The 26,418-nt window shown below is 41.4% G+C and overlaps 1 long non-coding RNA gene across 2 annotated transcripts; it reads right to left on the bottom strand.

Annotated features, from left to right (window-relative positions):
- Window positions 1–26,418, bottom strand: LOC113422617 (uncharacterized). Of its 2 annotated transcripts, XR_015750613.1 has the most exons (6): window positions 26,161–26,222; window positions 25,037–25,238; window positions 22,801–22,855; window positions 16,223–16,619; window positions 13,012–14,378; window positions 3,508–3,750 (listed from the first exon to the last, which is right to left on the bottom strand). It is a non-coding gene; the product is annotated as an uncharacterized LOC113422617 (long non-coding RNA). The 2 variants fall into 2 exon arrangements; XR_015750614.1 differs by lacking the exons at window positions 3,508–3,750; window positions 13,012–14,378 and adding an exon at window positions 1–793 and having other exon boundaries at window positions 16,536–16,619; window positions 26,161–26,418.

Here is a 26,418-nt window from a genome sequence, read left to right as displayed (position 1 = left end):
TTCCAAAATAGGAATTGTTTTAAGAAGATTTCTTATCAAGTTCAATAACAACAGAAGCTTGGCAAATTTTTCATGACCTGATGAAGTGGGAGCACTTCTGGATCCACAAGGTGCTTTTTCCAAGAGGCAACTGGACTTTCTTGTTTGTCTTTGAAGACTTTTAACTTTTCATCCGAGAAGCTTCTTCAGTTCTTCAGTCCAGCTGTCTCTTGAAAAAGCACCTTTGGGACAACCATGACCTGGATGACTGAGAATCTCCACAGTTATTCTGGATCGAGAGCTCAATTGCTTGGAAATATAGTGATGGGCTCACCAAAGGGGTTCTTTTCAAGTCATAGATTGGTGGAGAAAATCCAAAGAAATGGAGCTCCTGAAACCCAATACTTTTCTTGCTTTCAAACTATTGGCAATTGCACCTTAGTAGAACCCCTTCCGAGTAATTAGTAGATGATTTCTCAACCTTGGCAAGTTTAAGACAGGTGAACCAACTCTCAGAATTCCAGAGCCAGCCAGACTGAAAGTTATTAAGATTGAGAAACAATAAATTAGTGGTTTCCTTTTCGGTTGGCCACAATTGCTGGGGTTGGGACATCACTGGACCAGAAGTAGGTACGAAGGAAGTGAAAGAATTTGCTGTTCCCAAAGTCTCACCCAGTTTGTTCTTCCCTCTTCTCATGGGACCAGTGTCCTCTTCATGAATGAGTTAGCAGAAGACCAGAAAGTCAGATTATCCATTGTGATCTTCTGAAATTGAGGTCCCCAGACAAGATCATTGTGATAGAATTCAGGATTCCTTAGAGGAGAGAGGGAGAGAAACCAGAGTTCAAGAATGAAAACAATTCTCCTCCTAATGAAAATTGGGATAAGCAGAATACAGAATAAAAGAGGACAATGGTGCAACAGGAGGGGCCCATTCAAAAAGTTGATGGCTGGAGAAACATCCATGCGGACCTGCTTATATTACACCTGGATCCTAGATCATGGTTATTATACATTTCAAAACAAAACGCAAAAAGAAATTAATATTTCTTTGGCAATATTTGGTTCGATCCTCTGCCATGTCTCTTTCAACAGCTAGAAACATTTGTTACCAATGATTTTTAGGAAGCAGAATATACACTTTTTTTGGTCACCACATTATAAAAAAGATGTTGAGACTCTAGAAAAAGTGCAGAGAAGAGCAACCAGGATGATTAGGGGACTGGAGACTAAAACATATGAGGAACGGTTACAGGAACTGGGCTTGGGTAGTCTAGGGAAGAGAAAAACCAGGGGAGACAGGATAGCAGTCTTCCAATATTTGAGGGGCTGCCCCAGAGAGGAGGAAGGGGTCAAGCTATATTTTAAAGTGCCTGTAGGCCAGACAAGGAATAATGGATGGAAACTGAACAAGGAGAGATTTAAGCTGGGAATAAGGAGAAACTTTCTGACAGTGAGAATAATCAACCATCAGAAGTTGTAGGAGCTTCATCACTTGATATTTTCAAGAAGAGATTGGACTGCCATTTGTCAGAAATGGTGTAGGGTCTCCTGCTTGGATGGAGGGTTGGACTAGATGACCTAAAAGATACCTTCCAACTCTGATTATCTGTTACCTGTTAGTACTTCGGTTGTGAACTTTTCACAACCCCGAAGCCTCTCACAACAGCCTGAATCTTGGCAATCTGATTCAGGGATCCCTGCTGGAGGCTCACTTTAGGATTTAATTGGACTCTGAGAAGCCAGGAAAGATACAGGTTGCTGGAGAAACAACAATACAATGACTTTCTAGCAAAGTCATGAGGCCCATGGCTGATGCTTCTTACTCAACTTGTTCAAAGTAGCTCTCCAACAATTTTGGCCCAAGCTGAGCTCAAGCTGACACTTCTTCCACCAAAATTTGGTGGAGTTGGTCCAGGAATGTGTAGACACAAACAGTAGCTGGAATGTTTGTTGTCTTTTCCCATTTTTTTTTTTTTTTAATACCATGCTTTCTTAAAAGATATACCGGTGTATCTCCTGCTCCTCTCATACTCCCATGTGGTTAAGTCCTCCCCGTCACCACATCGTTCTATATTTAAAAAGCAGGTATAATGTATTTGCTTTGCAACCTGTCATGTCTGATTTCCAGGATGAACTCACTGTACAAAAATGTTCTTGACAGATTACATCGGCTTTACTACACGATTCCCACAGAAGACACACCGCAATGGAATGGCTACAATAGCGCGGTAAGGCCACCCAGATCTGAGTCATAAGTGAAGCTGTGTCAATTTGATTCATAAATAAGTATTATTCGAGCAGTTCAGAAATATCTAGAAATATCTTAGAGTTAATAGGCCCTAAATATATGTCCTAGATTTTTTTTCTGTTGGTGATGATTTCCACAAAACGTCAACAATTCTACAGGTGTCACACAAGGACTTCAGAGAGTAATTAAGACTGCAGAAAAAACAATTGCTACCAACTTGCCTTCCATCGAGGACCTGTATCCTGCAGGAGTCAAAAAGAGGGCTGTGAAAATATTTACAGACCCCTCGCATCAGTGGTGGGATTCAAAAAATTTTAATACCGGTTCTGTGGGTGTGGCTTGGTGGGTGTGGCAGGGGAAGGATACTGCAAAATCCCCATTCCCTCCTCACTCCTGGGGGGAAGATTACTGCAAAATCCCTACCCCACTAGCCTGCTTTCCAGCTCCATTCTCCTGTGCAGGACAACCAAAGAAGACCCAGCCGATCAGCTGGGACTCAATGGGAGGCAGAAAAGAGATGGGGTTGGTGGGGCCAATCAGAGGTGGGATTTGCCGGTTTTCTGAACTACTCAAAATTTCCGCTACCGGTTCTCCAGAACTGGTCAGAACCTGCTGAATACCACCTCTGCCTCACATCCTGGACATAAACTGTTTCAATTCCTACCCTCAAAACAACGCTATATAGCACTGCACATCAAAACAACTAGACACAAGGAAAGTTTTTTCTAAACGCCATCACTCTGCTAAACAAATAATTCCCTCAATATTGTCCAACTATTTACTAAGTCTGCATTACTATTAGTATTACTATTAATCCTCCCGTCCTTCCTTTCAACCCATCCTCTCCCACTTGTGACTGTATGACTGTAACTTTGTCGCTTGTATCCTTACAATTTATATTGACTTTTTCCCAGTATGATTTGATTGCTTACTGTACCCTATGATTATTATTAAGTGTTGTACCTGATGATTCTTGACGAATGTATCTTTTCTTTTATGTACACTGAGAGCATTTGCACCAAGACAAATTCCTTGTGCGTCCAATCACACTTGGCCAATAAAGAATTCTATTCTATTCTATTCTATTCTATTCTATTCTATTCTATTCTATTCTATTCTATTCTATTCTATTCTATTCTAGTCTAGTCTAGTCTAGTCTAGTCTAGTCTAGTCCTCCCTCCCTCTCATCCTTCCTCTCTCCTCCCTCCCTCCCTCCCTCCCTCCCTTATTGTACCCTATGACTATTATTAAGTGTTGTATCTTATGATTCTTGACTCCTGATGAATGTATCTTTTCTTTTATGTACACTGAGAGCATTTGCACCAAGACAAATTCCTTGTGTGTCCAATCACACTTGGCCAATAAATAATTCTATTCTATTCAATGAATGAAAGCAACTTCCACCACAAATCTTTACAGTGAGACATTAAGGGGTCACAAAGTCCTTAGGTTTCATTTCTGGCATCTCCGATTAAAAGGATCTGAGGCTCTTGCAGTATGTCAGATCTCTGTTTCAGGTTCTGCAGGTCAAGGGAGATAATATATCAGGTTGCTGCTGAGACTTAGATGCGAAGTATCCCTCCTTTGATTTTAAGTTTGGGATAGAAAGCTTTGAAATGCTGAAATCTTTGTTGACAGACTGTGACTTCGCTTCTTTGTAATTTTTTTCCCAGTGGCCCCACTCTTTTTGACATTCTGGATAACAGCTGTGTTTTCCCCCCCCCCATCTCCTTCAAGATAGATCTGGAATGAGGATGATAGGTAGGTAGGTAGATAGATAGATAGATAGATAGATAGATTATAGATGATGATAGATAGATAGATAGATAGATAGATAGATAGATAGATAGATAGATAGATAGATAGATAGATAGATAGATAGATAGATGATAGATAGATAGATGATAGATGAAGATAGATGATGATAGATGATAGATAGATAGATAGATAGATAGATGATAGATAGATAGATAGATAGATAGATAGATAGATAGATAGATAGATAGATAGATAGATAGATAGACAGACAGACATGACATGACATGACATGACATGACATGACATGATATGATAGGAGAGAGAGAAACAGATGGAGAGAAAGAGAAATTGATTTTTAAGAAAAGAAAAACTTTTTTTTCTCCCTTCCATCCCATCATGTCTGATTCTCAGGTAGAGCCTGGACAGGTCCTTGCAGTTTTCTTGAGAAGATTTCAGAAGTGGTCTGCCCTGGGTTCCTTCCTAGGGCTGAGAGGAATTGACTGGCCCAAAGTCACCCAGCTGGCAAGGTAGGATATGAGGTCCTTGAGTAACATTCATGAGTCTGTAGTTAGGAGACCAACCAAGATTGCTGGGATGGCCATTGGCGAACGATGCGGTCCCATGATCTCATGCTTTGCAACCCCAATGCTTAGTGACACCAATTCCGGTCTCAATTGCTGTCCTAACCTGAGGACTTACCTGTATTTGCGCACACACATACACTATTCAAAAAGGTAAAAGAAGAAGTGTGATATTAACATGGAAACATTTTACCTGTACCACTAAACTCATTTTAAAAAAGCAGACAACCAAACAGAATTCCTGAGAGTGACAGGAAAAAAGCTTATTTATCCAAGAAACAGGTGTTGAAAATAAAGAACAATCTTCAAATCATACCCCAAATCTGGATACTAGATACATCACACCACAACGATTACAGACAACAAGGTATCTTTCTAGCTACTCAAGGTGCATTTTCTGTCTAGAAAGATCTTTTGGGATATTGGTTGTCGTTGTTCGAAACAAGAACAAAGCAGCCCCTGAATTAACTCACCTTTCAGCTTTCGCTTCCCCGACCAGCTTTTCAGAAAGAAATATTTCAAAGATGAAGGCATATTGAGAAGGTTGGGCTTAGGGTTTAAATCCACCCATAACTGAGTCTGCTGTAAACAATAAACGCAGCAACAGGCAGCTGTTTCAGGTCTCGACGTGATCAAATTAAAAAAAAAAAAAAACAACGAAAATTGAGAGGAGTCCCAGTTCTAATGCAAGGATTTAAGCTTAGCTCAACCATCAGAGTGGGCTTAAGCTCAGCTCAGCTCCTTTTATCCCATTCATTTCGTGAAGAAATGCCTTTGGCTTTCTAGACCTCTTTTGCCAACTGCAGCTCATTAAGGCCTCACAGCCCAACTTCTCATGTTGTTTTACCAAAAGCACTGATGCTTAAAATGTAATTAAACTTAAAAGAAACAAATCTCTGTGTTCTTATCCCTTCATCCACACCCCATTGGGGGGGAGGAAGTACACACACACACACACACACACGTATTTTTAAAAGCTGAGTTTTTAGTTGTTGGTTTTTTTTTAAAAAAAAGAAAAGGCTGGTTGGGGAAAACTCTACGTTTCAAGTCCTTATCACAAAACGTTTGCTCAACTGTTTGGCACGGCAAGCACGTTTAAATACTTGGGGTAACAGCCTTCCAGAGGGATTTCTGCTCACAGATATATTTTTTTTCCAAATAATAACCCAGCAAGTCTAGCTGTCCGACGAGTGTCTTATTGAAATATCCCAAGCTGTTTGGGCTGTCACAGCTGTCGGCTCCGGCGTTCGCACTTATGTGGCATTGCTTTCATTGCAAAAATAGAAATTTGTGTCCTTTGCGTTGTTACATTACTAATGCTAAATATTTAATTCCCCCAGGTGCTAATTATAATCAAGGACTGGCAACAACACGGATTCGACTTTTTAATAACAACGGCAAGAGCCATCGGAGTCTCCCTTCCTCTTTCTCCCTCTCTCTCTCTCTCTCTTTCAATTAATTAAATACACAGTTTACCAATAACCTCTTTGTCAGTTTGCCCTCCAAGACCCATGCTAATTTGTGCGAAATAAAAACGGTTTGAAAAATTAACAGATATGCTCGTCTGCTCCCTGTTATTCTATTAATTTAAAAAGGGCTGTCGAATCAAGAGACTGTCCTAAGAGTTACAGGCCCAGCGCGCAAGGCTGAATTTAAGGAGGTGGGGAAGGATGGAAAGGAGGATGAAAATGTTTACAAGAATCTAATTAGCCCAGAAGAAACTCAAGAAAGGAAAACACATCTGGTCTTGTGGTGACAGGCCAGAATGCTCTCAGACATAACATATGTGGTTGCCCACTACATATGTAGTCCTCGACTTACAATAGTTCACTTAGTGACTGTTCTAAGTGGCAAAGGAAGGAGAATTAAGGAAGGAGGGGGGGGAGAGGGAGGGAGGGAGGGAAGGGAGGAAGGAAGGGGAATTAAGGAGGGAGAGGAAGGAAGTGAAGAGAATTAAAGAGCGAGGGGAAGAGAGGGAGGGAGAAAGGAAGGAGGGAGGGAGGGAGAGAGGAAGGAAGGAGGAGGAGAGGAAGGGAAGAAGATGTTAGATAATAGATAGATAGAAAGACACTGAAAGTAGATATTAGAGAAAGAGAGAAAGAGTCAATAGAAAGAGAGAGAGAGATAATGATGATGACAGATAGATATATCCATCTATTATACAATACATCTCTATGTAAATATAGTCTACAAAGATAAGATTTGTAGACCGTTTGCTAGAATAATCTTACATTGTTCTTTCCAAATCCAGTTAAATACAGTCTTCCTTGGACAGCTGGATTATACTTCTGTGACAAAGTCTGTATTTTGCACGCAACGTATGCAAAGGAATTATACACTGGTGTTGCAAACTTCTTTACAAAGCCAGACATTGTGTCGCCACAGGTGTTTGGTTGTACAAGGAAAGTAAACACTGATCTGCCATGGGAGCATACAGAATATCCGAAAGCAGCATTTGAATGCACATCACTCGATACAAGTTTTTTTTTGGGGGGGTGGGGGGGGAGAGGAGCTTAATAATGCAAAATGACTGCTATAATCCATTGGATTATATATATCCATCGGATTGCTGTTAAAAGAATTTCCCACTCTTAAACTGCATTATTCCTTTGTGGCCAATCAAGCTGATTGATCCTGTATCAATATACAGATATGGATACAGCTCCGATAGGATAGTGGAGAATGGAAGGAGCTGAAGAAGCTTCTTGGATGAGAAGCGAAACATCTTCCAAAGAAAAAACAGAAAGTCCAGTTGCCTCCTGGAAAAGCACCTTTGGGACAACCATGGCCTGGAGGACTGAGAATCTCTACAGACTTTTAGCTATACAGTTTGGCATTGTGGTGTGGGAGTAGGAATGGATTTCCAAAGAAAAATAAATTGCAGACTACAGGAACCAGGAGTGCTACACAGGTGACCCTGAGGACACAGATAAACCTCCAACTGGCCTCAATGACCCTCTAAAACAGCGGTCTTCAAACGTGACAGCTTTAAGACTTGTGGACTTCAACTCCCAGAATTCCACCTCCAGTCATGTTAGCTTGGGAATTCTGGGATTGGAAGTCCACAAGTCTTAAAGTTGCCAAGTTTGAAGACCCTTGCTCTAAAAGGATGCAAATGACCATCTGTCAGCAAGGAATATAAATCCTTCCATTCCTGTCAGAGCTGAAGAAGCTCCTTGGATGAGAAGCGAAATGTCTTCAAATGAAAAAAAAAACAAGAAACTCCAGTTGCCTCCTGCAAAAGCACCTTTGGGACTTTATGTCCCTTTTGGTTTTTTTAAGTTCACTAGATAGAAGTCACCTCTGAGAAGACGTTCCTTCTAGAATAGGACAACCATACGAATTTTAAGGTTGGCAATGATCTCTGAAAGCAACCTTAAGATGTCAGCTGATCCAAAGGGATGGATTCGGGAGCTAATTGGAAAATAAAGTTTCTTTTTTATAAAAAAAAAGTTCTTTTTTCCCAATTAGCCACATTGTATAAGAAAAGCCTATATAAATTGTTTTATAGGTGGCATCTTCCTCCACCAAAATTGGCCAAAATGTATCAAAATATATCACCCATCTGTTGGAAATGTACCCAAGAATATGGATCATATTGCCATGTATGGTGGAAATGTGGAAAAACCCAAGAGTTTTGGCATAAAATTCAGAGGTGGCTTGAGGAGATGACAGGGCAAAAAGTGGAATATAAACCTGAATTTTTCTTAATCGGAATCATAACAGAAAAATAGAAAAAAGGTGATCTACTTAATAATACACGTGATTACTACAGCAAGGTTAGCTTTTGCTCAAAAGTGGAAAGATAAAGAAATTTCCGATGAAGATTAAAAATAGATCTGGATTTGCGCTGAGATGGATAAATTAACTTTGGAAATAAAAGACAAAGATGAAACAGAATACTATAAAGTATGTTTTGATCTAGAACCAAAGATAGGAGGGTTGGCAAAACGGATGAGTAGAAATAGAAAATGTTGTATAAATGTATATAAAATACGTACCTTATGCCATATGTATGTATAACAAACAAGATTGTCAGGATGATCACACCACATCCAATGTTTTTAACAATTCATTCAATAAAAATTTTGTTTTTAAAAAAATGCTCCTGTGGAATAAACAGTGGAATCATCATCATGTCCTACTACAGACTCCAGGAGCCATCTGGCTGTTTGCTGTTGACACCAATGACAATCTAGAAGATCCTTTGGTCAGCTCTGATGTCCCAACACAAGGAAGACTTGTGCTGACATCCCTTCTACTTCCTTAATAAACATGTTACATTTGGTTTGCCACAAGCAAGCCAAAATTGGAACATTTCAGAAGTGGCAATTTATAGCCTTGGTTAAAAAGGTAAATTGTGCGCAATGGCCAAAACATTTTTTTTTGTAAGTGCAGTGAAAAGAGGAACTTCGAAACAACCCAGGAGAGAAGGTTTGGGATCTAGAAATATTTACACACAGAATACAGCAATCATTGTAGAGCCAGGAAGTCTAGTCAAAAACCAACCTATTATTTGGAGTATTTATATCAGCATAAAAAATGGATTCTGTCTACTCCAAGTTTACATTTTGTTTTCTATCTTGAGTACTGAACAAACACCACGGCAATCCTAAACTCTAATGCCTGGTCATTATGTGCACGCAGAGGTATGATTTGAGTTGCTGACCTAATGTCATGCTCTCCTAAAGATATAGATATAGATATATAAAAAACACATTAGGTTCCCGTTATGCTGCCTTAATTAAAGTTAACTACATGGTTCTCCCAGAGCCACACATAGTGGATTAAGAAGCAGGAGGAACAAGCCTATTTCAGTCCTTGTTTTCTGGAAGGACAGGGATTAAAAATAATCATTAAAAATGTGTGTGGTGACTGGAGAGTCTTTGACTTCAGCAGAATCCACATTTGATTCCAATTTGACAATTCAGGACACAGAATTACTGACCGTTACTTCTATGGGGGTTACAATTTTTTAAAAGCTATGCAGGAATCACAGGAGAAAAGGCATGAAGTCAACCAACTTGTGACATTGCCAACACCTTAGATGGAAGCTACTTCACGGCATGTTGAACAACAATGAACATGCCCAGAAGTTCCTCCACAAACCTTCACAATTATTGCCTTCCAGCTTCCGTTCCCAAAATATCTCAGTCAAAAGGCCCAATTTGGAAGGTGCCAGGTGGGAAAAGGCATTTTTTACTGGGATCAGAAGTTTACCTATTAAAGGTGGGGGGAGTCTTATTTGTAAAAAGGATACCATGCAACAGCAGTCCAATTATTCATCAGTTGCTTCATTCAGGTTTATCTCTGGGGCTGGTACAGTGGTACCTTAGTACTCAACTGTTTTGAAACTCATCAAATTTTGTACTCAATGCATTTTGATGATAAAATTTTGTCCCAGTACTCATCATTTGTTTAGTAGTCAACACATAAGTATAATTTTTCAAGGTCAACTGCCTTGTGTCTCACTATTTTATTCTTTATGAGGAAAATTTGTCTAGTACTCATACTTTCTGGTACTCATTGCACTCTGGAAACAATTAACTATGAGTGTTAAATTGGAAACTGGGCCATGGAGGAGAAAGGGTAGAATGTAAGATGGGTTGCCGCTAAATCTATTGTATCATTGGAGGTGCTTCTTCATTAAATTTCCATCCATTTGCATGCACAAAATCAAACAATCATGATGTCTTCCTCATATTGAGATTTAAGTAGCCCATCAAGCCTCATAATATTCAAGGTCATTTAACCAAGATGTGTTTGTCTTTTCTTCTCCAAGTATCACCTTCAGTTATCATTTTTATGGTCAAAATTATAACTTTAGCTCAAGAGACAAGTTGAAAAGAGGAATCTTGAATTCTAGGTAGCTCAACTAATTATAACTGAGAATTTTCAATATTTTCAATAGTTCAATATTTTCAGTATTGCCACAGAGGAGAAAGGGAAGTATGTCTTCCTGACCAAGCATGATCAGATGCTTTCAATACATCATTTCCTTGATAAACCATTTCCAGATAGGAGGTAAAGTTAATGGAAATCCTTATCTCAAGTTGGTCCATCCATAGACACCTTCCCATCACATGTCATTTCAGGTCCTTCAAGCCAGTGTTCATGTGGAAGCAAAAAATAGTATTCTTCAACTTAATCATGACTGCAGAAAAGCCAGAGGAATCACTGAAAGCAGAAAGATTCGGGTGTGTTTGATTATTTCACAAGTTACAGAACACAGCGGTGTCTGACCACTAGGCCCACACCCTCTGGACTCCTAAACATTCATAAACACACTCACCTCTTCCTCCCATAACATCATTTATAGCATTAGAAATTCCTTCATATCCATGATAAAACATGAAAAAGATGTTGAGACTCTAGAAAGAGTGCAGAGAAGAGCAACAAAGAGGCTAAAATATACAAAAAACGGTTGTAAGAATTGGGTATGTCTCATTTAATGAAAAGAAGGACTAGTATGATATGATAGTATTGTTCCAATATTTGTAGGGCTGCCACAAAGAATAGGTCAACCTATTTTCCAAAGCCCCTGAAGGCAGGACAAGAAGTAAGGGATGGAAAGTTATCTAGGAGAGAAGCAACCTAGAACTAAGGAGAAATTTCTTGACAATGAGAACAATTAATCAGTGGAACAGCTTGCCTTCAGAAGTTGTGGATGCTCCAACACTGGAAAAGATATAGAGCCTCCTGCTTGAGCAGGGGGTTGGACTAGAAGACCTTCAAGGCCCCTTCCAACTCTGTTATTCTGTTAATACTTTACTGGAAATGCTAGCATTGATCCAGCAAATGATGGTACTTAGATAGGAAGAACGTAGATCCTTGGAGTGAATGATCATCAATCACACCCCATTCCTGGATCTAGGGACCCTGGTGAGGAGAATCGACTCCTAAACCTCTGTATAATCCACTTAGGACAGGCACTGGGGCTGCCTTCTCTCAGCTGCCTTCTGTTTCCTTTTACGCTAAGCCACTGCAACTGAAAGAAGTGGCTTTCAGGACACCCCCATAAAATACGGCAGGTCAGAATGGCAAAGGGATCAAATGAAAGCAACCTGAACCAAGCTGGAAATGAAATGTGCACACACAATAAATAAAGAGAAAGCGGGAAGTTTCCACTGTTTGTAAATTATGTACAAGTCTCCAGCTCCAGCTGTTCCCAGCATTCCAAGGACATCAGTGGAGCTAGAAAACTGGAGTTTGCCTTTAGAAGAGTGGAATAAAATGCATTCGTTTAGAAAGGAGAGGCCGAGATAGGGGCCTTATTTATTTATTTGCAAAAAGGCAAATGAATCACAGAACCTTTTCTTTTTTTTATTTTCCTTTCTTTCTTTCTCTTTCTTTCTTTCTTTCTTTCTTTCTTTCTTTCTTTCTTTCCTTCCTTCCTTCCTTCCTTCCTTCCTTCCTTCCTTCCTTCCTTCCTTCCTTCCTTCCTTCTTTCCTCTTTCTTTCCTTTCCTTTCTTTCTTTCTTTCCTTTCTTTTTTTCTTTCCATTGGAAAAGAAAGAGATATACCTACACACCTCCTCTAGCTTTTCTTTAAAAAAAAATGCCAAGGATGCTGAAGCAAAAATGGATGAGACAGGTTTCAAGAAAAGAGTGAGTTTTCAAAGAAGAAGTGGATTTATATAGATAAGTTTTTTTTTTTTTTTTACAGATCAGGGTGGAGCCAGACTAACCAATGCACCCAAAATGGAACCACGTGAAGGAAAAAAAAACATTCTGCCATCTTTAGCAGAAATAAAACAGACGTGAGGGGATTGTGTTTTCGTTGGTCCTTCAGTTTAAAATGGGGGCAGGATCTTAATCTTCAGCCTGCATCGGTTTCACAGTAATTATTATGGCTCGCAAATTGGTTCTTTTTCTTGCTAATAATCTTCTGCTATATACCTTTATACATATATATGTGCAGGCACACAACGCCCATGAAAAATAAACCTTTAATCAAAGAGATATCGGACACACTTGAATTGCTGAAAACTTTTTAAAGTGTTTGAAATTGAGGAGACAGTTGAATACCAATCTTATGTTATTAGTTTGCAAACAGCACCCCAGACTATTTTATTAGTTTGCAAACAGCACCCCAGACTATGATGCAGGGATTCTAAAAGACTTTCTTCCCCAAATACTCCATGGGCACTTATTGAATTAAGCCATAAATGTCACAGGAACATGCATTACAGCTATAATGAAATGGTGGAAAGCTAAAATATGGGTTTTCCTGCTACATAATCTTTACCAGTCATCCTTAATTTTCCACAAAAAAGCGTTCGCTCAGTAATAAAAGGTTTTTGAGATCTTTCCTGCACACAAAATAAGAATATAGATTTTTATCTTCATTCTGTACCGCGGCTGTAAGAATATTTCCAAGAAATGTGTTTGGGGATCATTCCTGCTAGAAAGAAACAAGCTTCCCATGTTTTTGATTCCTTACCATCCTCCAGATGTTGCTAGAAGGTCTTGAGCTTTGTCCCAGTGCTGGCCACTCCTTGGTCCTGCTTGATCCATGATTTTTTGGAAGCAGCCCTGGTGGTCCCACCAGGTCAAACACCTCCCTTGCGTTCTTTTCCAGATGAATGGCGGAGGGAAAAGTCCAGAATTGCAAAGTCAGCAATTCAATTTCCTACAGAAGTGCCTTGAAGAGAGATTGCTAAGAATAAATTTGAGAGCATCTGATCTATCCTTTGATTCTTCGGTCATTTCCCCTTTCCCCAAAATTCCAACCTTCAAAGATTTCCAGTGTGAAGTCTTTGTTTTTCCCCTTCTCTTCAAAGGACTTAACTTAGAAAAAGGTTCCTTTATTTGAGAAAGATGTTGTCCACGGAGGCTCCCAGCAAAATCCAATCTGTCTTGAAAATGCTTATAAGTTGCACATTTTCGACCAATGGCCATAAAGATAAGAAGACTTCTTTGCTACAAGCTAAGAAAGGGGAGGGGGAGAGAAGAAAGGAAGGAAAGAAGGAAGGAAGGAAGGAGGGGGAGAAATATCTCCTTCTCTCTTTCCCTTGAAGGATCCCATTTTCCCATTATTCAGGCTTCATTATGCTGAATCAATATTCGTTTAGTCACTGCAGTTATTGACATATTTTAAAATAAAAGTATACCCTTCAGCTAGTGCAGTCATTACAGGTAATTTGTCTTGTCAGGGAGTCGGGAATATTATCTTGGCGTCTTTCAGAAGCCGACAGCCCATGGAAAGACATCCCCATGGTTACAACTGTAAATAATTTTAAGGCAAAAATATTGAAAAATCAATGGTTGTTTCCTGCAATCTGTCACAAACGAATCAATCATTGTTACCATCACCCCATCGCCAGCCGAGTGGAGATTCGGAGGAGATGAGAGAACAGGTGTAATTTTTGCCCAGAATCTCACATTTCGGAGAAGAAAGGAGGGTGAGGGAGAGGAAAATCACAGCAACATAATGGTGGTCATCATTTAAACACTTAGCAGGCCCGGCTACTGTCTCCATCACTCACCGCTCCAAACTGGGCAAGAGGCAATAGCTTTAGCTGCACAAACAAAGTGGTCCCTGCAAATGCTTGCGGAATTAAGTCACTGTTGTCCGATTGGGCTTACGGTCTGTCAGCTGCAGCTCCCAGCTCCTAGCCAATCAATAATGATTTGATTCCCTATAAATTTGCCTCTGAAGATGGATTGTGTGCTGTAATGTAATCAAGCTTGCAGGTTGGATGCAGACACAGGCTGGCCTGCTAGCGTTCACCTTGGGGCAACCTGGCGTTTTACCTTCGCTTCGTAACCTGCTTCCAATCTGTCGGCTCTTGAGCCCCAAAGCAGACTCTGAAGAGAGACAGACAGACACAGAGAGAAAGAAAGAAAGGAAAAAAGAGGGGAAGAGAAAATCTTAACTCAGTTTGCTCTGGCGGTGTCACATTTCACCAACAAGGCACTTGAAAATTAGTAGAGTTTAAAGTTGAGGGCTATGAAGAAGATAGGCAGGTCCAGCAGAAGGAGTATGGTGAAGATCCCATCAGCTAAGGAGCTACCACTGATGGGACCCCGCCAGTGGGCCTTTTCTGCTGTCCCCTCCCCCCCCGGTGGAATATTACCCCACCCCACCCCTGAGGTGAAGACTGGCCCCATCCTTGACGTCCTCTCATAAGTCCCTCAACAGAATAGAATAGAATAGAATTCTTTATTGGCCAAGTGTGATTGGACACACAAGGAATTTGTCTTGGTGTAAATACTCTTAGTATACATAAAGAAAAGATACATTCGTCAAGAGTCAAGAATCATCAGGTACAACACTTAATGATGGTCATAGGGTACAATAAGCAGTCAAATCATACTAGGAAACAGTCAATATATAAATTGTAAGGATACAAGCGACAAAGTTACAGTCCTACAATCACAAGTGGGAGGTTATGGGTGATAAGGATTGATGAGAAGTTTAACAGTAACAGTCTTCGGGGTGTCAAGGAAATGTTGGTTTAAGGGGGTGATTTCATTGCCCATAGCTCCTAATTGCTTTCTCCTTGCTTTTGAAAAATAATATGAACGGTTAAATTGTGGGGTGCTTGTTTTTAATCTTGTCATTTTATGGTTATTTTTATTGCATGGCATCGAGAGTCATGTTTTGTGAGAAAGGCGGCCATAGAAATAAGATGGATGGACGGATGGATGGTGGATGGATGGATGGATGGATGGTGGGTGAGTGGATGGATGGATAGAGGGAGGGAGGGAGGGAGGATGGGTGGGTGGGTGGATGGATGGATGGATGGTGGTGGGTGAGTGGATGGATAGATGGATGGATGGATGATGGATAAATGGATGGATGGATGGATGGATGGATAGAGGTGGGTGGGTGGGTGAGTGGATGGAGGGATGATGGATGGATGGATGATGGTGGGTGAGTGGATGGATAGATGGATGGATGGATGATGGATAAATGGATGAATGGATGGATGGAGGGTGGGTGGGTGGGTGAGTGGATGGAGGGAGGGATGGATGATGGATGGATGGAGGAGGGTGGGTGAGTGAATGGATGGATAGAGGAAGGGTGGGTGGATGGATGATGATGGATGGATGGATGGATGGATGGATGGAGGATGGGTGGGTGAATAGATGGATGGTAGATGGATGGATGATAGAAGATAGGTAGGTAGGTAGGTGAATGGATTGGTAAATAAATAGAGACAGACAGACAGACAGACAGACAGACATAGATACAGGAAATTACTGCATTGAAAACAAAATGAAAAGGGCTTTATTTTTCTATGGATTTTTTTTCACTCTTTACCAAAGAGGAAACTTATAGAGGCAAAAGGCTAATTCTTTTTAAAAGAATTCCTAAAGCAAAACACGCGGTTGCACAGTGATTTAGGCATTTTTCTTCAAGCCTGTCCTTCCGGAGGAATCCTGAAGCTCAAAATGTTCGTAAGCCACCCAGCGTTTCCCTCAGACGAGATGGCCGGCATACAAGTCTAATCCACAAACAAACAAACAAAATGGCACGTTTGAAACTCTCTTTCTTGGTAAGGCTTGCAAGCACATATTAAAAGTGGCTGGGCTTCAATCATGACACCACACCCAGCCCCTTTCTCAATATCTACATCCTTTCATTTCACAAAGAGGATCTCAGTGTTGCCAGGTTGTGTATTTGGGGACTTATTAGAATTGTTTACCTCCGGATGAATGTGATGTATGTTATTTCTTTATCATTCTTATTCTGTTTTGAGGGGATCCGTTCTTTCTTTTTGTTGCACTTTTGAAGCGGTTGTTTTAAATATTGGTTCTCTTTTCTAACTTCTGTTTTTAATTATTGGGTTCACTGTTAGGAGTGTTTTGAAAACAGAAAAGCAGAAAAAGAGTTTTTTAAAAATAAAAATAAAAAATAGAATCAATAAATAAACAAAACCTGCTTGGCCTCCACTAGGAAGCTGAATACTAAGCAATTCTAAAAAAAAACATTAGGTGACTGTCTTGTCTTCAACAAACCGTATTTTTCATCTGTTTCCATCCATTTGACAGGTTCTCTGATGCTATTTCCATAGAGGATTCGGCTCAGCCTTGCTAGACTCTCTGGAAGAGAAGAGAAGAGAAAAGAAGGGAAGGGAAGGAAGGGGAGGGGAAGGGAAAGGAGAAGAGAAGAGAGGAGAAAAGGGGAGGGAAGGGAGGGGAGAGGAGAGATGAGAGAAGGGAAGAGAAGGAAAGGGGGAAGGGAAGGCAGTAGAGGAGAGGGGAAGGGAGAGGAGAGGAGAGGAGAGGAGAGGAGAGAAGAGGAGAGAAGAGAAGAGAAGAGAAGAGAAGAGAAGAGAAGAGAAGAGAAGAGAAGAGAAGAGAAGAGAAGAGAAGAGAAGAGAAGAGAAGAGGATTAAAAGATAATGAGTGAACCCACAACAAACCTACTGTAAAAATTATGGACATCTAAAGATACAGTCCTTGCATGGTGGTGCCTCAAGCCTTGTCTTCCAGTTGGTTTCTGAAAATTCAGCTGTTCAGAACCAGCCCTCGAAAAACTATCTGCACTAAAATAATATTGCCAACCAGCCACAAGAGAAATAAAAAGAAAAGGCAAAAGGACACACCGTCCCACTTTACAAGGGAAAAATGCGGCTACTGAGAAGGGGAAAAAGAAGAAAATGCTCTCAAATGCTCCATCAAGACGATCTAAAGAACTTTCTGAAGAACCCTTCACTTGATCATTTCCAGATGGAGAAGTTTGGTTAACCAGAAAAACGTTCCAAGTTTCAGGAGGAGAATTAACCTAAGAAAAGAGAAATACCATTTAGTCCATAGAAATTAGGCAATTATATTAAACATGTAATGATGATAATATTTTATAAGTATTTTATTATTATCATCATTATACATTTATTCTAACCCCCTAACTTCTATGGACTGAATGGCATTTATGAGAGGTTCTTAGGTCTTCGGTGGAGAAGTCAAGTGATACTGAGATAATTCCTCCATGTGTTAAGACAGAAGACTTATACATACATCTTTAACCCCTGTGTAATTGAAGCAACTCAACTGGATAAGTATATTTTCTTCCACCTAAAACAATAGAAATACACAAACACACAGACACACATCCCAATTATCTTTAAAAGATTTGTGAGAAATTAAAAAGATCAATGCTGCCCCAAACTTCCTTACCCCCAAAAGTTCAGTTCTAACTAAACTTTGTCCCACAACCTCTTTCTTGATACAAATAGCCCTGTGGATGGCATTTGTATTGTTTGCCTGTTCATTTCCAGACTCGTTTTCAAAAATAGCTCTTGCTATCCGCCTTTGCTAAAACCACAAGCGCTGAAAAATTATATTTTCTCACTCATAAATTTACTACCTAGACCAAGGGTAGGCAGATGGGCGTTCGCATGGGTTCATGACAGCCCCAGCTAAGATTCTGTGCAGTTCAGACAAACCCCAAATCCTACTCCTGGCTGGTCCCGCCCACCCCTCTCCTCCCCTCCCAGGAGTCCCAACATAGCCCATTTTGGATGCAAGTAAGTGCAGGGTACATGCAGAGGCTCAAGGGAGGGTGAAAACCAGGCCTCCCGGAAGTTTGGGAAGGCCGGAAATGGGCCCATTCAGGGTTGGGATTCTACCAATTCACACCTATTCGCTAGAACCAATTGTTAACATTCTAGGCAGTTCGGAGAACCGGTTGTTAGAAGAAATTACTGACCTAATCCTGTAAGGAAGGCAGGAAGGAAACGTTCTGGAGTTGCTTACAGAAACTGCCTGTTAACCCTTATTACATTCTTGGCAGGACTCTGCTTGTGAGTTGCATGGCTTACGGGGGAGGAAAGGGCCCTGATTCCCTTCATTAGCTGCAGCTGGGAAAACAGTGTTTAAAAAGGCAAGCTATGCACAGCAAAGTTGCAAAGTTGCTAGAAGTTATCTTTGTTTGTCGAGGCTTATCTGGGTTCCTGGCATCTTCCCAACTGTGTGTGTTTTGTTGGCCTTTGAGTTCTGCAATTCCTTATCCTGCCCTGTTCGGTTAACTGCTGCAGCATGGTTTCTGTGGATTTTTATTTACAGTTTATATGTACTTTGTTTTCAGACTGAATTTCCTCCACTTCAAGACTGTTCTTGGGAGAGTTTTTTCTCCAGCTGAAGGTAACCTGGACATTGGGGGCAAAGTTGGAGGTATGTAAAAGACTTTTTTTTTTACTTATGTGGCTGTGTTGCCTTTGTGCCACACTCCAGGTCATCACACTGAGCTTGCAAGGCTGACCTTTAAGGCAAACGTGGTTGCGTGGAGAACCAAGGTCCACAAGAACTCAAAATAAAGTCTTCACCTTGGCCACACCTAGACTGTGGGATTTCATACCTGGAGAGAACCCTCTGGCACCCTAACAATTTATTTGCAAGTGTCTAAAGTCATAAGTCTTGCCTGGCTCATTTCTCCATGATTTGGAATACCACTGTTGCTCTCATGATGATTTGTCGGTGGTTTAGATGTTATTATACTGAGTTTTTGTACCAAATTTCAACCACCCCTCTTTGGGTTGGTTGGTTTGTTTAAATTGACTGCAGCTGGGTGGCCTAATGTTCTCAGATCATTTTGGAGATAGGGGATCTCGTGGGTTGGAAGATTCGTGGGATAAGAAAGGCCTTTCGACAGCCCAACGTCAGCAGTGACATTCCTAAGGAGACGTTGCCCATGCCAACTCTGCCGTCTTTCAGGTGTGCCTGGCCAAAAAAAAGCTAACCAAAAGCAAAACAAACCAACACCAACACCCAGATACTTTAAATTATTATCTGTACTCGTTTCAAGGTATTTTAAACAGCCTGTTGGCTCTAGCGTCTGATAGAGCGATTCATGCCACTTTTAATGGCTCGCCTCTCTTGCCAAGTCAAAATGAGTAATGGATTCCTCTGTGGAGTGTGCCAAAACATGTCCTCTGCTTCTGCTGAAATTTTTCTTTCCCTGTGAAAGAGGATTCTGTATTGTCACCTTTATTCTTGAGGGGGACCTTAGAGATTGTGTAGAATCCTTTTGGGTTGTGTTTCTAAGTTTATTCCTCCCCCCCCCCCCTGTGAAATAGGTTTCTGTATTGTCTTGGGGTGCCTAAGAAAATCCCTTTGGGGTTGTGTTTTTAAGTTTATTATTTTTCTGGGAAACAGCAGAATATGTATGTCTATATCTATCTATCTCATCTATCTATCTATCTATCTATCTATCTATCTATCTATCTATCTATCTATCTATCTATCTATCTATCTATCTATCTATCTATCTATCTATCTATCATCTCTATCATCTATCTCTATCATCCACCTATATCATTTCTTTGCTTGAAAATCAATTTCTCTCTCTTCCTCTTTCTCTCTCATCTCTCTCATCTATCTAGAAGACCTCCAGGGTCCTTTCCACCTCTGTTATTTTATCTATCTATCTATCTATCTATCTATCTATCTATCATCTATCTATCTTTTCGAGGGATTTGTTCTTCCATCTGTCTGCAGCCTCCTTGTTCATCTACTACTCAATCTGGAAAGATCCCTTAGAGATTCCAGGTATTTTCTCAACGGGAAAGTCAAAAACCAATATGGCTGTCAAAGATATTTTTCTGCAATGAATGATGGGAATGATGTTCAGACCTAGGTCACCTCATGGATAAAACAACGGCTGAGTGCCATTTTCTACCCTGAGAACGGCATCCAAATATCCATAGGGAGCACCAGAGAAGGGCCACCAAAGAAATTTAGGGCACAGCAAATATCCGGGCTAGCACCCTGCAGACAATTAATATTCATAAAACAGTCGCATCTGGGCATCTCCCTGAGACCTATTTTTTTCTGTTTGCAGGGGAAGACTTGTGTCAAGGAAGCCAGCTTCCTAAAGGAGGTGCCATTTAGGGTGAGACAGTCTAGACAGGGCTTGCCTCCTGAGGGAGAATGAAATTTGGTCCTTCCAGTACAAACACAGACCTCGACGCAACCTCAGCATCTCTGGATCGCAATTCAATAATCGGGGCATCCCGCACAAAATTCCTGTCTGTCAAATTAAAGACAAGTTATGGTGGAAACCAAGAGATGGAGTTGGGAAGGCAATGGCTAGAGGGCTGGGTTTCGTCTAGAAGACATGGGTTCAGCTTTCCTGGAAGTTATTAACACTGTGGGTGGCCACAGGGCAGAGGGGGAAAATTGCACACTTCTTTGTTATCGTAGACAAGAAGATGATGTTGGAAGTGTATCAATCTCCTGAGGAATTCCTCTCTAATTTTCTCATAGTTGGGAGAGAAGAAGGAAGGCTGTGCAGGAAGGCTGAGTATGGGAAGCCACAAAATGACTTTTTTTTCTTCTTCAAAACATTAATCTCTATTAATCTCTAGAGATTCTCAGTCATCTAGGTCAGGGCTCCAACCTTGGCAACTTTAAGACTTGTGGACTTCAACTCCCAGAGTTCCTCAGCCAGCAATGTTGGCTGAGGAACTTTGGGAGTTGAAGTCCACAAGTCTTAAAGTTGCCAAGGTTGGAGACCCCCTGATCTAGGTCATGGTTGACCCAAAGGTGCTTTTCAGGAGGCAACTGGACTTTCTTGTTTTTTTTCTTTTTGAAGATGTTTCACTTCTCATCCAAGAAGCTTCTTCAGATCTGACTGGATGGTAGGGAATGGAAGGATTTATATTCCTTGCAGACAGCCTGCATCCTTCCAAAGGATCGTTGAACACCCTTTGAACGGAGTGGGAGTAGGAATGGACTTCCAGAGGAAAAAATTGCAGGCTACAGGAACCAGGAGGATGCAGGTAAACCCCCAAGTGCTTCAATGACCCTCTAAAAGGATGCAAATGACCATCTGTCTGAAAGGAATGTAAATCCTTCCATTCTCCAACATCCAAAGCAAAACCCAAAGGTTTTCTAAGAGATTTACAAGACACCCCCCCCCAAGAACCCTTCCAACTCTCTTATTCTTTTATTCTATTATTCTGGGTCAACCTATTTTCCCAAGCACTAGGAAGGCAAGACAAGAAAGGACGGATGAAAACTGATCAAGGAGAGACGCAACTTGGAACTAAGGAGAAATTTTCTGATAGTGAGAACAATTAATCAGTGGAACAAATTGTCTCCAGAAATTGTGCTGGGTGCTCCAACACTGGAGGTTTTTAAGAAGAGATTGGACAACCATTTGTCTGAAGTGGTGTAGGGTTTCCTGCCTAAGCAGGGGGTTGGACTAGAAGACCTCCAAGGTCCCTTCCCACTCTGTTATTTTAAATACTTCTTTAAAAAAAAAAAAAACCAGTTAGAAAAGATGCACCAATTCATAACCACGAACAATTCTCCCCTCATCTATTCAGGGGAAAGAAAACTTCCCAAGCATGATATTTATGGCTTTTCATGGTTCTCAAAGAGATCTGTGGCAGCAACAACCTACAGCATCTAGGAGGAGAAAACTTCCCAATCAAACTTCACCTTTTCCCTTAATCAACTGGAGTCCAACGAGCCCATGAAAAGGAGATTAGATCTGGGTCTTGTCTCTCTGTGAGCCGTGGGTTAAACATATATATTGCCTTCCCAAGTATGTCTCACTCCAGCCTGGTCACGCACAGAATCTATCAATGTGCAGATAAAGCATTAAAAAAGAGAGAGAGAGATCTTGAAGAAACGCATTTTGCAGTTTGATGCAAAACAGAGGTGACAACCACAGCGAAGGAGGCTTTGACTAAATCGTTCGGTACTTCAAAAAATTATCTACCAGGGCTTTCAAAAGCTGGAATTCTGGGAGGTGAGGAGCTCTGTGGCCAAAGCAAAGGGGCCAAGATGTTTAGACAGGTAGTCCTCGACTTACGACTACCCCAATTCAGCCCCTGATTTCTGTTGCTAAGCAAGACGTTGGTTCAGTGAGGTTTTGCCTCTGTTTTACGACCTTTCTTGCCACGGGTTTCCCCCCCCCACACACACACACCGTTGACTTGGCTGGTTGAAGGTTGCAAAAGGAGATCATGCGACCCCAGGATACGGCAATGGTCATAAATGGGGGGGGGGTTCCGAATTTTGATCACATGACCATGGGGATGCTGGAAAAAAAGTCGTACCTGTGAAAAATGGTCACAAGTCACATTCTTCCGTGACGATGTCACTTCGTTAAGCAAACTGTTGTAAGTGGAGAACCAGGTGTATATACATATGCACACTCCTGTACCTGCCTTACTTCATTCAAGAGCCTGAGTCAGGGAGCTTGCAAACGTAACCATTTATTCCTTTAAGCAAGGAGCACCCAAACAAAATAATGAGATAACCATTCTCTTACCTTTTCCCAAGCCATCAAGTCAATGGAAACCGTTCTGATGCGTTTCTACATTATGCTGTAGGAAGAAAGACTCAAGAAATAAATTAAGTTATTCATTGGAATTTCTTTCTCCCTCCGTATGTGTGTGTGTGTCTCTCTCTCACACGCGTAAGGCATTAAATACGTTAAAAATATTGCAAAAAGGACCATACAAGCTATAGTATAGAGAGTATAACAGTTGATTTCCTTTTTCCCTTGTGTTATTAGTATAGTGCTAGCTACATATTATTTCTATTTACATTTATCTACATTTATACACAATTATATACATATTTAAACCATCTTTTATATTCATGCATTCGTATCATTTTGTATTTGTCCATTATATTCCATTCTCTTTGGTTTACAAAACTTTAACTTTCATTCCTATAAAGCATCAACCCTTTCTTTTTTTCCCCTTGACTCTAGCCATTGATACCTTCTACCCCAGACTTCATAATACTCTGTCTCACCCTTATCTTTGATTTCTAAAGTTAATCTGTCCATCTCTGCACAGACTAATATTTTCCTTAATGTTTCATTTTCTGCAGGGGTATCTTCATTCTTCCAGTTTGGAAGAATCCAATCTCGCAGCTGTTACTATATGTATCATTAAAATATATTGTTCCTTTACTGTATTTCTCATTAATAATTCCCAGTAAGAACATTTCTGGTTTGATGGCCAAGAAAGTTGCACTGTGTTCAGTTGTTTTGAATGTTGATTCAGTAAAAATTTATTTAAAATTTTTTAAAAAAATTGCAAAAAGGATTTCTCATTTACTGACTCAGATACGGTGCTGTGAATTATGACGGAAGCTTTTTTGGAGATGGGGAGTGAAAAGAAAGTGGGAGACATATTTGCTGAAATGACCAATAATTGTACTGCTTGCCTTTTAAAAACTGATCGAAGGGCACACCTGTGTGGATTGAGTGTGTAAGAATGCTGAGAAATCTGGTGCATTTCTGGAAAGATGCCATTTTGTGCATCTTTCCAGAAAAGAAAATCTTACACAATATTTTTTTACAGGATGTAAACTTTAGCTTTCTTTTAAACAACTGACTTTTTTTTTTTTTTTGAAATTAAGGAACACATTCTCACACACGCATGGGAAAATAATAATAATCTCTGGAGAGAAAAAAAAACCCTCCCTGCTTAAGATTCTAGAAGTTTGATTTAATTTAACTGGGTTTTCATTAGACACTTAATTTGGGGATTATAGTCTTGCAAATGTCGTGAGGATTCTGCAAGTATATACTATATGTGTGCAGTAGCTATGCCTATTATATACTAATACATATTTTCTCTCGTTATGCCTATGTGTTAATCTGCAATGTCTATGAAGATTCTCAGTCATCCAGGTTATGGTTTGTCCCAAAGATGCTTTTTCAAAAGGCAGCTGGACTTTCTTGGTTTTTAACTTGAAGGTGTTTTGCTTCTCATCCAAGAAGCTTCTTCAGCTCTGTGTGAGCTTTTCTTGCAGTTTAGAAACCGGGACGTGAAGATTAAAATGATGCCTAAAGCTAGCTAACTGAAACTCCTCTAAAAAAACCAATAAACACAACCCACAATTAAACCAAGAACTAACTATAACCCAAGCATAACTTCACACCATGTGCTGACCCAACAAATAGCATGCACTCAAAGCAAGTCCTGTCAATGCAAAATAAATATGTGCTTTTTCCAAAAAGTAACTGGACTTTCTTGGGTTTGTTTTCTCCCCTTCAAAGCTTTTCGCTTCTCATTCAAGAAGCTTCTTGGATGAGATGCAAAATGTTTTCAAGGGAGGGAAAAACAACTAGAAAGTCCAGTTGCCTTTTTGGGGGAAAAAAGCACCTTTGGGACAACTGTGGCCTGGATGATTGAGAACCTCCATAGACAATGCAAAGAACTGTGCTGGCATATGGACACATTTGGCTGATTGGGCTCTCTACAACTTTGGCACTTTGCCCAAACAGATTTCCCACTTACCCCAGCGTGCATTTACAAACAAAACACACACGCACAGAGAGGGAAAGACACAGACACGCCAACCTATTTGGAAACTCTCCTTGCAGAATAATCTACAGCCATCTCCTCTGGCATTGCCTGTAACCACCCACCCCACAAAACCCACCCACGTGCGTCTAGACACCAAGTAAGCACGGTTTCAGCCTCAGGGGGCCGTGGAAACGCGCGCCCATTCATTGTTCTCCGGGCTCAGCAACTCCAGCCACTTACCTGCCTTCCTGCACTCTGCACGGCTCCCCCTCCCCCGGCAAGCTGCCAAGGGAGATAGAGAGAGCTGGGTTGAGAAACCTACTTGACCCTTTCTTGCCTCTTCCCCGTCCAAACAGCCGAGGAGCGCCCGAAGGATGCGCCGCATCTGCGGAGCGCTCCAGCCGCAGCCGCAGCCGCGACCAGACGCTGCGAGCAGCCCAGACTGCGGATTGCAAAGGAAACGGGATCTCTTTAGACAGCGAAACAAAACAGAGAGAAAAAGAGAGAGAGAGAGAGAGAGAGAGAGAGAGAGAGAGAGAGAGAGAGAGAGAGAGAGAGAGAGAGAGAGAAAGAAAGAAAGAAAGAAAGAAAGAAAGAAAGAAAGAAAGAAAGAAAGAAAGAAAGAAAGAAAGAAAGAAAGAAAGAAAGAAAGAGGGAGACGGAGGGAGGGAAGGAAGGAAGGAGGAAAGGAAGGAGAAGGAGGAAGGCAGGAAGGAAGGAGAGGGATGATGGGAGAGGGAGGGAGAGAAGGAAGGAAGGAGAGGGATGATGGGAGAAAGAAGGAAGGAAGGAAAGAATGGAAGAAGGAAAGGAGGAAAGGAAGGAGAAGGAGGAAGGCAGGAAGGAGATGGAGGGAGGAAGGCAGGAAGAAAGGAAGGTGAGGAATGGTGGGAGAAAGAAGGAAGGAAGGAAAGAAAGAAGGAAAGGAAGAAAGGAAAGAGAAGGAGGGAGGAAGGAAGGAGAGGGAGGGAGGGAGGCAGGAAGGAGAGGGAGGGTGGGAGAGGGAGGGAGAGAAGGAAGGAAGGGAGAGAGGGAGGGAGGGAGGGAGGAAAAAAAGACCAAAAAAAGCAAAAAGAAAAAGTCACAGCCGAATAGCCTGCGCTGCCATCCGCAACTTGCCCTTTGCAAAGTCCCGATCCAGATGCAAAGAAACTCCTTTGCAACGCGGGCCAATTGGGGAAGGGGAGACTGGGAGGGGAGGGGGGCAAGGCAAAGGATGCGCTGCAAAGGCAAGGCAAGGAGATGGAAGGGGGGGGGGGTGGAGGAAGGTTTCCCCGAGCCCAACGTTGCAAAAAAAAGAGGGGGGGACGATGCACGGCTCTGCTCCTCCCCCTAGAGGTGGCCTGCCCTGCAAACTGGCTCACCTGAGCGCTCCGGGAAGCGCCAGCCCAGGAACACAGCAAAGGAAAGGAAAAGAGAGAGGAGGGGGGGAGAGGGAAAGGAGGGAGGGAGGGAGAAGCCACCCTTGTCGCAAACTCTCTCGGGGCCACAGTGCCTCCGCCCTGCCTGGGCCACCCCGAGTGGCAGCTGACCAACCAATCGGGAGGGAGCCTTCGGCCACCCCGCCCGAGGCGGTAGCCAATGAGCAGGTTGAGAAGGGAGCGAGGGAGACCCGCACAGCA

The sequence above is a fragment of the Notechis scutatus genome, chromosome 9 (assembly GCF_049901735.1).
Source record: "Notechis scutatus isolate UNSWTSFEM ecotype Mainland chromosome 9, rNotScu1.2, whole genome shotgun sequence".
Taxonomy (NCBI): Eukaryota; Metazoa; Chordata; class Lepidosauria; order Squamata; family Elapidae; genus Notechis; species Notechis scutatus.
This window is presented reverse-complemented; position numbering and strand designations above follow the sequence as displayed.